Source organism: Periophthalmus magnuspinnatus, chromosome 12 (assembly GCF_009829125.3).
Source record: "Periophthalmus magnuspinnatus isolate fPerMag1 chromosome 12, fPerMag1.2.pri, whole genome shotgun sequence".
Lineage (NCBI taxonomy): Eukaryota > Metazoa > Chordata > Actinopteri > Gobiiformes > Gobiidae > Periophthalmus > Periophthalmus magnuspinnatus.
The window spans coordinates 7339450-7350447 of NC_047137.1; the positions used below are offsets into that span (position 1 = coordinate 7339450).

Consider the following 10998-nt stretch of genomic DNA (forward strand, 5'->3'; position numbering starts at 1 on the left):
AAAAATAATAATAATAAAACACAACCTAAAAATAATATGAACATAAATAAAAAGGCTAATTTAAAAATAATAATAATAAAAAAGAAATTAAAAAATTAACAAACCTCACATCCTAATGCAAAATGTGAGTTAGCATAGTAACTTACAAAAAAACAAAATAAAATAATAATAATGTACACATAACTTTCGCAAAAGCTGTAGGCACATCACTTCTTCATCACTGTAGCAGAAAGTAGTGAGTAACCCATATTTTTAAGTAACTAACCAAATAGTTTCAGTGCACTGGTGAACTTTTTGCCAAACGCAATTTAAGTGTGGCGGCTCGTAGAACTAATTCAATTGAGAAAACTGCAGCATGTGTGTTTTTTGAGGAGAACAAAGCGTGAAGAAGCTGAGGTTTGCAGTGCTGCCTTCCTCTCTACCCCTCCTCTTCTTCCTCACTTGTATCTGCTTCCACTGAGAGTTCATCCAGAGGTGAATGCCTGACAAAAAATTCATACTACTCCCCCACTCCCCCCAAAAAATCTGGAATATTCTCTTTATGTGTCAGAAATATAGACACACTCTTGACACAATATCCCGAAGCGCTGCAGGTTTCATCACCCCGACCGCTTCAAAAGTCTGCGATCTGCCGAAAGCCAAAGTGGTGGGTTCAAATCCTTACATCTTCATTGCGATGCCCTACTTTCTGTACGCTTGTCCGTGCATTTGCTTTTTAATGTTACAAACTAGATGCTTGATGAAATTTTTAAAAATGTGCCGTTTTAATCAAATGCAGATGTCAAGAAATGTCCATGTTTTAATTACACATTGTTGAAACTAAATTGCATTGTTTTTTTAATGGGTAAATGATGAACTGGGATAAGCATGTGGGATACCAAAAATAAAACCTAGGAAATTAACTGGGATGGAATTTAACCTATAGACCAAAATGAAAGTAAAATTGTCAGTTTTTTTTTATCTTTTACCAAATACAAGATACAAAGACAGATATTTCTTGATATTTTTAATTCAACTGGGTCTGAGTTCTAATGAGTTTATGAGCCATGGTATAGGGATAAGCATATGGCCACCAAAAACATAGCACATAGACCAGAATGGAACTTAAAAGAAAAAAAAAAAAAAGGGATGCATATTTCAAGCCAAATGAATGAGCATGGGCTGTAAACCAGAACTGATGAGATTTAGGCATTAGCAGGGAAAGTCTGACATCTAGTGGTGATGTTGTGACACGACAAAGTAAACACTCAAAAGAAGAATTGATTTTAAATGATAAAATGAAGTCTGAAATTATATGATTGCAGACAAAATCAGAAAAAACAAAACAAAAACATTAATATTTTAAGAAGGGACCAAGTGCAGTATAGTATGCACGCCAAGACTAATCCAAGAGACTAGATCGCACAAATAGTTTTACAATATTACTGATTTATCAGATTGCACAATAAGGGGTTAGAAAACTATTGTTAAGTAGAGAGACTAAAAAAAAAAAAACTAAAAATGATATTCCTGGAATCCCTGTGCAATCAAATTGTGATTGTTAGACACAAGTAAACATTAACAAGTGGACAATTGTTTGCACAACACAATGATCAGTCAAGTAGCCAAGACTGCTCAAACTACTCTCATTGCAAATTTACTGATAAATCAAAGAGCAGATGAGTTTTGAAAAAATAACCAAGGTAGAAGACTTTAAAAATGTATGACTTATGATTTATAACCCATTCAACTTCTGTTAAAAATAAAACAAAACATTAAACACAAAAAGACCACAGGAGACAAGATACTGATGAATCAGATAGCATGAACTCATGAAGTGTTCAGACAATACAAGCAACACGGAGGTAGAAAAGGAAATCTATAGATGAAAACTTAAAATCATGGAATTATATAACTTTGGTCAACTGTAGGTCAGACACTGGGAATTTGAATGCACAGTGTTATCTTAAAATTCCTTGAGTGAAATGTGAACTGAATACAAGCTTCATATTGCCCTTATTTGTAAGAGAATTGTGCCATCTAGTGGACATATGGGGAGACATCTCAGATCTGCATCACTTACATTCACAATAACCTCCAACATTTAACGCAAAAGGGTGATGTAAAGTGGGGGATTTGACAACTAACAACATGACACATTTGTGGTCCAATAGAATGTATGAAAATTGCGTTGAATGTATTCCTAAGAGGCATCCGATGTCACCTATTTCATCCACTGGATTTGTTTTTCTTCTGTTACTGGCCCTTGAGCGCCCCCTGGAGCCTGAAGTGCAACGGTGTTGTTCGATTCATGGCATGGCTCTGCTGAAATATTATAGCAGTCTAGTCTTGCATAGGTTCCACTGCTATGGGAAAGATGCTAGGAAACCTCTAGTACTTTGGGTGATATGCATGCTGTGTCCAGGAGAGGGTGCTGTTAACATAAACCCCAAGAAGTGTTACACATACATCACCATTGTAAAACAGAGAAATGCATTATATCACCTTACTTCTGTTTGGATATGAGTGTTGGGCTTATATTAGTCTGCCACGCTTATGAAACTGGTTGGAATTTACTGCATCAAAGGTTGAGACTGAAAGAAACACAAGGAACATTTAAGCAACAATGCAATGACATTAATAATATTTAATTAATGAACACACTTGTGGATAGAATTTTAGCTTTTCATAAACACCATAATGAACCGCGTTCAATAGCCACACAGCAAATGCAGTTCAACATGCAAAATCCAAGCTCACAGTAATGATGGGTGAGACCAGTAATTCAGGTACAGCAAGCATTGTGTTAAAACACAGATAATGTGTCTGAAATGAAATGAAAATATTCTACCTATTTTATAATATTACCTTGAAGAGGTCGAATTCTATAGTGGAAATAAATAAATAACTGCATCTATAAAGTTAAACTAGGCCAAGCTATAATAAATAAACTGTAAATATTAATTAGATCAACACATCGCATACACACACACACATATATATATATATATATATATATATATATATATATATATATAGCCATTTGTATAAACAAACACTACTAGTAAGTAGTAGTTACATGATTAGGTTTTGCTAAAAATAAGATTCTATTTTAAAAAATGTAAACAACTAGAATCCATTTTAAAACCTTTTTTGCAAGTGCAATGCAAAAAAATATTTAAGTGAATGTATCAGATGAAAATTGTGACATCTAGTGGAGATAGGGCAACATGACACGTGTAAAACTTTAAAGTACAACCTCCATATTCTGTTGGATAATGCAGCACAAGACATCATGACAATGAATGCCTCACATTTTGTGACCATGAACTATTAATTTATCCAGGAGAGGGCGCTGTCCACATTAAGAACAAGTAAACTGAACCATTGTTTAAATTATACAGAAAGAGAAAAACATTCTTACTTCCACTTGGATTTGAGTGGATGGGACACACTAGTCATTTATGAGCATTTGGGGCTGGGGCTGTGATGAAAGCCATGTGTGTGGTATGTACTGCATCAAGAGTTCAGACTGAAAAAGACAAGGACATTTAGAGGAACAAAGGTCCTACCCATAGAATACTGGCACTTATTGGACAAACATTTTGAGTAGGACTTTGCAACTCTGAGCATGCATCTCAGTGTGGCCCCATGCACTCCAAAACTCCACATGCAACTCTGTATAATAATAGAGGGTAAATACCATGTCCAAAAAAAAAAAAAAAAAAAAACAACCCAAAAAACCCCCCAAAACAATTCAATAGCTCTATATACACATTCTGGTTATGTAGCAGCAATTAAGAGTGGACGTGACTTTCAAATGTGTCTTATGAGCCCTCAGAGCAAAATAATAAGTGTGATAAGAGTGAGCAATTTGAGCAACTGCTCAAGTAACAGTGACCTACCAAAGTAAATTTTATTTTATTTTTTTAAGCATATCTTTTTATAACTTTGTGCATACCCTTATTTGTATTTATTCAGTGTGTTTTATGTTGCACTTTATCACAAAGTAAGTTCCTAGTTTGTTAACTGTGTTCACAAACGATGGCAATAAAAGTCTTCTGATTCTGAACATTTTTAAGCTTATGACATTGCAATTAGCCTGCAGTGTGGATTTTAACAATCTAGCATAGTTACATCATCTGCATTTAGGTTGTATTGGAGTTTTACAGCTTAAATCTAATATATTTACATCATTCAATTATTGGTTCATACATTAATTCCATTTGTACATCAAGTGATGTAAGAGACCAATACTGTGCCCACTAGGGGGAGCCATTTTGTGTGGACGACTCAAGAAAATTCGTGAAAGTTCCAACAATTACTTCGTTTGACCACTAGAGGGAGCTGTTTTCCATATATGGAGTAGTATTTTAGCTAAAGGCTTAAATTCATTGTCCTCGTCAACAATTTTTATTAATACTAAAATTTAAGCAAATGAAGCCTGTACAGTGTCAACAAAACACTTACTATAATACAATTTTAGCATATTACAGATGTTTTTATATTTTATTTAGCTCAACTTAACCAAAAGTACTATTTATTTGTAAATTATTCCATTATTCTTGTACTTTAATTACTGTTTGTCAATCGAAATAAACCATAATACTGGTGTTTGCCAGATTTCAATGTTACTAAATGTCTAAAGTCAGTCACTGTGAATAAATGAATACAATTTTAAACTAATTTAAAAATGTGAAGTAAAAAATGAAGAAAATAAATCAAGGGTGTAAGTGCCTGTATTAATTTGATGTTTTATTTATCCCCTTTCTGACATTATTTTATGTATTATGCATATTTTACAAAGACTATGACCAAACATAAGCATTGGGACAGATATAAATACTGTTCCTACCTTGGCGCAGTTCTACCTCCATCAGCTCACTGCGGTGTCAGCTCGCTCTGGTCTCATCTCACGACCCGTTTGGTGTGTCCGATCTCTGGCACTGAGAACTGCTAGTGGCACCATGGCACATCCTGATGAAGTCAAATAAAATCCACATAAGCTTATGTATCCTTTCATTTATTTTTATTTATTTATTTTTTTTATCTTATTGTATCTTTGAATATGTGGTTGCAAGCTCTTGATATTAGGCTATGAGGAGAGTGGGTTGGGTCTGAGTTTATATAAAGAAGCTTATTTAGAAATTTCAGGAACTTTCTAGCAGTTACCAGACGCAACCACTAGGGGGAGCAGATTCTCTGTATTTGTAAACGTTATGCAACATTTAATTGTATTTATTTATTTTAATGAATTTGTACTTATGTAGCCTATCCATTTCTATTATGTATTGCCACATTTTAGTTTAGTTTAGATTATTTGATAGTTTCTAAATTTGATCAAATATAATTCTTCAATGGCTTATGTTACGTTATTGTTATATTATTTTTTAAGTAATCTAATAAATGTTTAAGCCTACATTGATCAGACAAAAATATGAAGCTTAAATCAGTAGGCTAAATTAAAAAAGTTTATAGATTCTAGAACAATCTATTGAAGTAAATATGGACAAACCGCGCCATCTAGCGGATATATTAGCACATGACAGGAAGAGAATGGAAATTTCCCGTACTTTCCAATGAGCTGTCTTTCCGGAACATGCGATGAGTCACGTACACATCATTTGTTGTATAACATTTAAACTAACCACTTTATATATATCTATTCTCGATATATATACACATACTATTGTAAACTATTATTTCACAAATATATATATATATTTTTTTAAGTACAGTTAAAAAATAGAAAGATTAACCATTGTGAGCACTTTCCAAACTTAGGCTACACAGTTGTTTCGCGTTAGTTTGAATGTGTCGAATGTGCTGTTTTGTGGTTCACCATATTTAGACAAAATTATTTTTTTACGTTTCAGCCCAAGTATTTAATATAAATAATAACAATAACAATAATAATAATAATAGTAAAGTATTATTAATATTAGCATCATTATCATTATTATCATCATTATCATTATTATCATCATCATTATTATTATACAACTACAATGGCAGACATAATATCAAACTAAATGTATATAGTTAACAGATTTCTCTTCCTACCTGTTGAACGCTGTCCATATCCCCCATTATCCTGGTGACGTACAGCAGTCACTCATTTTGGGGATAAAAACACGTTGTCCTCCTGCTTCCACGCGCGATGCACCGGAGTCTTCCATCTTTGCTTCTTCACAAGTCGTTTTCTCTTCGTTGTAGTCGAGTGCTGTGTTCCAGTCGCATCTGAGCCGGACTGACGGGGCGTTACTACATTTATACGGTGATGTAACCGATCTAGAAATTTCAAGGAAGTTCTCGTGCTCCCTCGTGTGGCCACTGGGAGGAGCTGTTTGTCTGTATTGGTAGTGACTCGACAGAGAAAGGTGCAATGGAATTTTACTGGGACAAACTTTGACATAAGATTAGGCTACTTCGAATGTACCACACTTAAATGCAAAATTTTGGTATCTATACTTGACTTAAGTACATTTTTAAGTGGATATGTTTTACATTTACTTCACTACATTTGAGAGAAGGTATGTGTACTTTCTACTCCACTACATCTTCAGACTGGACTGAAAAGTGATATATACACCTGTCTACATCTGTCTCAAAAATCACTACATTTGAAGCATTATTAGATCCAACATCTGCATGAAATATGTTTACTTTTTTTACTCTTTAAGTACATTTGAGTACTTCATCCACCATATATAACTAGGGCCGGCCCAGTCTAGGGTTTAGGGCCCAAGGCCAGCAGAGGGCCTTTTATATATATATATATATATATATATATATATATATATATATATATATATATATATATATATATATATATATATATATATATATATATATATATATATATATATATGAAAAATATCTGCTGCTGCCTACATGTGTTTTTGACTGAGGGCAACTATGTGTTTACACCGGTGCAAGGACCCGACATAATGTAAATGTAAGCCCACCGTTTGCCAACTGGAGCACATCAAAATCCATCAGAGACTTGTCTAGAATTCTTGACCCCCTTATATGTTTGTGTACTGTTCTTGTGATTATAGTGGTTGTGACATTTTGGATGTTTTCAGTCTGATGTTGGTCATATAAATACAAATACAATTGGTCAAGGTGATAAGAGCAGAGTCATCATGTTGTTAAATGTGAATCACCAATAGCTGAGCCAGGATACGGCCCCAGAGACAAATTCAGCTTAGGGCCCCCTGAAAGCTAGGACCGGTCCTGTATATAACACATAAATGGAAGTGTGTTTTTAAATTATACATTAACTTTTAGATATGCCCATATACATTTGTTTAGTTTTATTTTTAAAGGGCAAATTTGCCAAATAAAAAGTGAAATTGTTAAAATGATTCAGATGTTATATGTTATAGGTGCACTATTACTGGACTAAATTCATTGCTTACTGTGAGGGGGTCACCTCTCCATAGATCTGACCTGTAGCTTGGCTGGTGCACCTTCTGCTTGTCTCCATGGACATATATAGTTTAAAGGGATACTGTGGATACTGTAAATAGCGTACCAACTGACAAATATTAAAATGAAACTTTTTTTAAGGGTACATGGTGTTTTAATGGTATTTTCTGCTGTTACTAGTCATTTGTCAGCTTTAGTGCAAACTAGGTACATTTGCAGATTTCTGATCAAAAACACCTAAGTCTTGGTTGGTGCTGCATTCAGTGGTCTCTGCAATTTCCAGTAGTTGGTGACATCACACAGGACTTCCTTGATTACAGTCAGGTCTTTCTGATGACAAACACCCGGTTGCAGGGGTGGAGTTTAAAGTATGGATAACCATTAGACCAATCACACTGTTCCTTATACCTTCAGACCCCCTCACGCTCTTCTTTAGTCCACAGGCACTGTCCAGTTTAGTAGGTTTATTTGAAATATATTGTGGGTGGAGTTTATGTGTTTAGTCCCACTTTAAATGCTACATCAAGGGGTGGTACAAATTGTAATCATAGAAATAATAAAGAAGGGGCAAGGGAGGAAGAAAGAAAGAAAATGAATACATCTCATACTTGCTTTCTAAAATACTTAATATTCTGGACAAACTAGTGTTGTGCTGACCACAGGATAGTTCACAAATCTGGAGGAGTCCTACAAGGGAAAATTGAAGGGAAAACATGACACTAACCTGTTTTGAACTACACCCATTCATTTGCACTCCTCCCTGTACAAATGTAATCTTTGGTGTTGTCAGCAGGCAGATAAAATCCCTGAAAATGATCTCAGAAGGTTCATTCACGTACATGTTCACGTTCATGTACAGTCAGGGAATGGACTGGACTCCTAGGAGCACAATACATTAAAGTTAGGATTAATGAAAGTGGGGTCATCCAAGCTTATTATGTGATCCAGGAGGTCCAGAAACTTCAAGAATTTTCTTTTAGTTGCAGCATATGTCCACAGAGGGGAGCTATTTTATCAGATATTGAAGCTGTAAGAAGACAAACTGGTCATTTCATTAAGTCCCATTTAAACTTTGCGCTGTATTCAGTTTGGCTTTTCTGTACATAATATTTAAAAGTCTATCTAACCTTTCTGGAGATGGCACGTCACCAGCATGATTCCATGGAACTAGAATGTTAAACCATACTTTGGAACATTTTCCATGGAGATACATTTTATGCCACACTGTTAGAGATTACAGCCAAAGCAACCACATCTCCATGGAGACAAGCATGAGGAGCTCCTCCTCCAGGCCAAATAAGTCAGGTTTGTGGAGATGCAAGCCCTTTCATATGTATGTCCACAAACCTGCATGCATTCATGTTTTTCAGTGCAATAAATACAAAAAAGATTATTATATTATTATTTAATTTATTATTATTTTATTTTTATTTTTTTACTGGAGCTTTAAACTGATTGAATTGGGCTTCAGATAAATGTAAACTATACATTATACACAATGAACTTATTTATATTTTTATTCAATTTGGTGTTTTTTTTTTTCTTTACATAATATTTAAATATGCACCTAAATTAAATACATCATGTACTTATTTTGCGACAGTATCTGAGACAGTTGGTGAGTGATATGAGCTACCTGATATGAAGACTGGCAGTTCGATTCCAGCTCTCACAGATGAATGCTGTCGTTGTGTCCTTAGGCAAAACACTTAATCCACCTCGATCCCAGTGTATGAATATGTGTGTGAATGGGTGAAGTGGTTGCTTGATGTAAAGTGCTTTGAGGGCCTTGAAGGTGGAAAAGTTCTATATAAAAATGTGACAATTTGCTAATAGCATTCACCATGTCCATAGATGCAAAACATTTCAATGTAACTAGTTATGGAGCCATTTATGAGGCAAGTCAAAGCTTAGCAGCGCAGCTATTCTACTAGTGCAGTCACCCTTAATGCCCACTAGAGGTCCCCGTCTAATATGTTCTTGAGGCCAACTGCTTGAATTTCACTGTATCCATATTTTACAGCACTTGTTTATTTTTTTTCCACTTGTTACTTCTACGAAACATAAAAATACTAGTTGTCAGCTTTCTTGCTACTTCAAATCCCTACTGCCAGTATGAACTCCGCCTGGACCCCATCTCTCCGTCGTCACCGTCACAAAACACAATATTATTTCAGGTAGCACAGTGAATTAATAACTGACTCCCGCCCAGTCCCCAATGGCTCCTTTGCCCCTTTCTACCCTCTTTAATGTCCGTAATTACCCCACTCCCTGCTCTGAGCCTGGCTCCTGTCTGCCTCTCCGGAGTGTTCCCAGAACTCCAAGATTGTCCCATAAATGTGGCAGAGCAGGGTGGAGTTACTGTAAGACACAATAGTAAATAGTGTAGGGGTTTAGCAGTTGTTTTGTAGCTTGTTTTGTTCACTCCAAGTACCACCAAAGAAGAGATACGGCTTTCCGGACCATTAGATTTAAATCACGTATGGAACAGAACTATTCCAGGTCTAATCTAGGGAAAAACAACAAGTGTAAAAGTGGATGACATCATTTCCACTGGAGTTCTAAACAAAAAAAATATCCAAAAGAAAACAAAAAGTAAATAGTTGTACTTATTGAGCAAAAAAAGAGACAAAAGCCCCCAACCAGAGTCACTACCTGCTCCTGTGTATCTCACTCTGTTTGGAGCTATCTGCCCAGTCAAACGAATTAGGCCCAAAGTAAACAAACTTCACCTCAGGAGGCTTTTGGCCCGCCACCCCCGACCTCCCCTCCGCACGCGTACACAGGGCTGTTACTTGCGCGTGTACTTTCAGGACAGATACAGTTTACAATCATGACAAAACCCCCATACTCCTCCCCCAAATGGACAATGGATAATGATTTATGCCCCCTTCTCTCTTTAGTCTCTCACTACCCACTTAGTACAGGGTCATCCCTTCTGTCTCTCTTCACCCCTTCCCCCACCACTAGACCCTTAAACCCAAACGCATGCATGAAAACTTTGCCTGTGCATCCACATTATTCTTATTATTTGACATCTATGCATGATGAAATGACTGAAACAAGCTTAATCTGTGTCACAAAGCCACACTGTCGCTCCCCCCTCATATACGCTCCCTTAGAGACCCATGTGTGATTTCTTCTTTTACGACCCCCCCCTGCAAAAACTATCAATGCTTTAAAAATCATTGACTTTTACTAAATGTTTTCATGACCTAGTGTGTACATGCACCTCAACAAATGATAGGTTTTACATTACTACTATTTAATACACACAGATTTGCATATTTTATCACCAAAAATGTCAATTATTTCCAACAGAATATATGATAAGAGGCTATACAAGAAAAAAAAAAGAATATTTCAATTATCTTTTAACAAAACTAACACTGCATAAGAGTTTAAAAGGCATTTTTTTAGATACTAGGGACAGACTGTTTCATGTAATCTGCGACATACTGAAAATGTGTTACTGAAATGTCATATAAACAGTTGCATAATGTGAGTAATGTGACTTCTTTCTGGCACAGGGTAAACTAATAAAACAAAAATAACTGACTTATGCCACGAGAGGTTTTTGATGAT

General features: G+C 35.5%; 1 long non-coding RNA gene across 1 annotated transcript; it reads right to left on the minus strand.

The window, feature by feature from the left end:
* Positions 1-263: 263 nt before the first annotated feature.
* Positions 264-6234, minus strand: LOC117379560 (uncharacterized). Its single transcript, XR_004542095.2, has 5 exons — positions 6043-6234; positions 4835-4956; positions 3404-3511; positions 2490-2573; positions 264-2413 (listed from the first exon to the last, which is right to left on the minus strand). It is a non-coding gene; the product is annotated as an uncharacterized LOC117379560 (long non-coding RNA).
* Between the last annotated feature and the right edge of the window lie 4764 nt (positions 6235-10998).